Here is a 3,076-nt window from a genome sequence, read left to right on the forward strand (position 1 = left end):
AGTCAGAATTGTGAGAAAAATAGTCAGAATTGTGAGAAAAATAGCCAGAATTGTGAGAAAAATAGCCAGAATTGTGAGAAAAATAGTCAGAATTGTGAGAAAAATAGTCAGAATTGTGAGAAAAATAGTCAGAATTGTGAGAAAAATAGCCAGAATTGTGAGAAAAATAGCCAGAATTGTGAGAAAAATAGCCAGAATTGTGAGAAAAATTGTCAGAATTGTGAGAAAAATAGTCAAATTCTGAGATTACAGTCAGAATTGTGAAATTAAAGTCAGAATTGTGAGAAAAATGGCCAGAATTGTGAGATTAAAGTCAGAATCCTGAGACTAAAGTCAGAAATCCTGACTTTTTTCCTCATATTACACTGAAATAAAATGTAAAAATCTTTAAACTTTGTTTCTATTTTTTTTTCAGTGGCTCTAATCCTTTTCTAGGTCTGCTACCTCGATTCCTAAAATCTTTTTTTTTTTTTTATAGAACTTTTTTTTTTTCATTAAAGAGAAAAATAAGTTATTTTTAAGGAAAAACGGGGAAATAATTTCTGTTTTCTATAAAAACGAATCGTTATTGAAAAAACCATGAAGGATATCACACACTTAAAAGGACGAGTCACGTGACCGATATATTAAAGTAATGAAAAAAATCCTTTAAATGATTACAAAAAAAAAGTTGGAAAAGCCTACTTAGCAACACATCTGCAGTTATAAAAAAACATTAAACGTTGATGATAAAACCTCAGGAAATTAACGGCAGATTGAAGCATTTCTTCTCATTTTCGACCCCAGAATAAAAAAAAAACACAGTATTAGCTTTGAGAGAAAATCTATAAATGCAACTAGGTGCCTTTTCTGTCGGTTTTACCGGATGGAACAGAGAAAATAATCATTTCCAAACTTTACCGAAATTCGCAGGTTTTATAGGATCGTTGTTTCTCCTTCAGCTGTCGGTTCATGCAGATGCTGCTGGTTTCTCAGATGAATATCAACGCTACAGCTCAGCGGTTGATACGATTCAAAATTCCACATCCGGTACGTCATGAATATACGTCCGGTGTAAAACATGGGCGTGGATCATTAGTGCCCCCTATCGGCCGTAGTTTCACAATGGACAAAAACATAACCTTCATACTCTTCATTGTTAAACATAAATTTACAAAGAGCATAGCTGTATTCAGGCTTGACCCACGAGCCAATTTAACATTTATTTTAAATAATCTATTTTAAGTTATTTAAGAATATATATTGGGGGAAAAGTTGTTTTCTTCTTTGTACTCCTCAATAATTATTATTTTTATAAATGGCTTTAAAAATGTTATTTATGAACGTTTTAGAATAAATCACTATATCCAGTAAGGGTACTTTATATCAAATAAATGCTGTTACCTCCTTAGTAATGATGACAGTGTTTGCAAAGGTTTAGTTGACAGAAAAAAAATATAAATTTACCAACAACGAATATTCCCAATAACTGATTATGCTGAAAGACATTCTAGAAAAATTAACAGTTTGCTCCCATTCATGGGAAATATTCCAAAGATTGTAGCATATTTATTTTTCTACCTACTAGGTAGTAATTTAAGTGTTTACCGGCTGAGTAGTTTATTCAAGTATACTAAAAGTGCACTAATTTAAAAATATCAGGCAGTGCACTTAGAGTTTACTTATTCTAAACTATATTTCATATACTTAACAATAGTATAGTCAAGTGTACTTGACTTACAATGAGAAGTATAAAATGTCTTTACTAAAGTAGTAAACTTTAAAAAATGTCCCAATTTAGTATACTTCACGTATACTACTTTTTGCTAAGGGGATGATTAAATTCCTTAGTTAAGGATGGCTTCTTAACTCTCATTCGTCTTGCTTTAGTTAGGAATCTAGACGATTATCTGTGATCTTTAGGTTTGATTTAAAAAACTTTGCNAGTTAAGGATGGCTTCTTAACTCTCATTCGTCTTGCTTTAGTTAGGAATCTAGACGATTATCTGTGATCTTTAGGTTTGATTTAAAAAACTTTGCCTGATAATTTGTTTAGCATGAAAATAGTAAGACCAACAGCTAGAAAAAACAAACAAAAACAAAAAACAGTGAAGTGTATCTTTCTGATCTGATAAAGAACCTAAAAACTATGTCATATTTGGAGAATGATACTGTGGTGATAAAATAGACCAGTTTCTTGGCTTGTTAACTTAGACAAACTGCATCCTGACAGCATCGCGGTTCCTGATAATGTCCCATCTTGCTCTCAAAGGCTGGAAACTCAAAAGCTCTTTAAAGCTGATCTGTGGTCATTCCTATTTAAAAAGAGAAAATAGCTCAGAATCACTGACTTCTCTGAAATTAAAACCAGAAATTGGGGTTCCTAATTAACCTCTTGCCTTCTTTTTATCCCTTTTATCACTAAAAAAGAATAAAAGGTTTTTCTTTTTTTTTATCTATTTGCAGTACTAAAAATAAAATACATTTTATAGTTTTATTAGATTTCTTGTACATTGTTGCCTTCTGTCACCTCTATGCTAACTATTTATTCTTCTGTGTAAACCTAAAAACGTTCTCCTTTCTGATTCAGCAAATGTAAGCTAACATCGTATAGTTATCTTTCAAACAAGAGAAGTGCTTGAGAAAAAAAGTTTTTTATAAAATAATCTCGATTTAAGATCCATAAAATAATAAATAAACCGCAGGAAACTGGAAGATCTAGAATAAAGAAAACATGCACAACGGTATATATCATACATCATGGTGCCAGGGATGCTGCAGAGAGCCTGTCCTGTGATCCATGCTGGTGGTGGGTGCTGGGATGGAAACGCCATCTTCATTGTTCCTGGAGTCTAATAACCGAACCTCCTTAGGGTAAATTTAAACAGATGAAGCCTTGCCTCATCTGTTCCTATATAAATATCAGCTGTGCCATCAACAACTTTGTTTATAGATGTTGGAGATTTGCCTGTTTTTCCATTATAGTCCTGTTTCTCTGACCCTGACTGGCTGGATGTGCTCCCTTCGTCCTCTGACATGGGAGCTGGCTCGGAGCTCGTCTGCCTGGCTGTGTGTTTCCTGGACGGGGCCGCCTTTT

General features: G+C 33.3%; 1 protein-coding gene across 1 annotated transcript in view; it reads right to left on the reverse strand.

The window, feature by feature from the left end:
- LOC107096133 (tripartite motif-containing protein 16-like) overlaps nt 1–1,008 on the reverse strand; it is a 4,840-nt gene extending 3,832 nt beyond the window's left edge. Inside the window, exon 1 of the mRNA XM_015392645.1 lies at nt 901–1,008. The gene's annotated coding sequence lies outside the window, so the exon portion shown is untranslated. The remainder of the gene's footprint in view (nt 1–900) is intronic.
- Nucleotides 1,009–3,076: the final 2,068 nt, after the last annotated feature.

This window comes from Cyprinodon variegatus, unplaced genomic scaffold (assembly GCF_000732505.1).
Source record: "Cyprinodon variegatus isolate N-32 unplaced genomic scaffold, C_variegatus-1.0 Scaffold600, whole genome shotgun sequence".
In the NCBI taxonomy this organism is placed as follows: domain Eukaryota; kingdom Metazoa; phylum Chordata; class Actinopteri; order Cyprinodontiformes; family Cyprinodontidae; genus Cyprinodon; species Cyprinodon variegatus.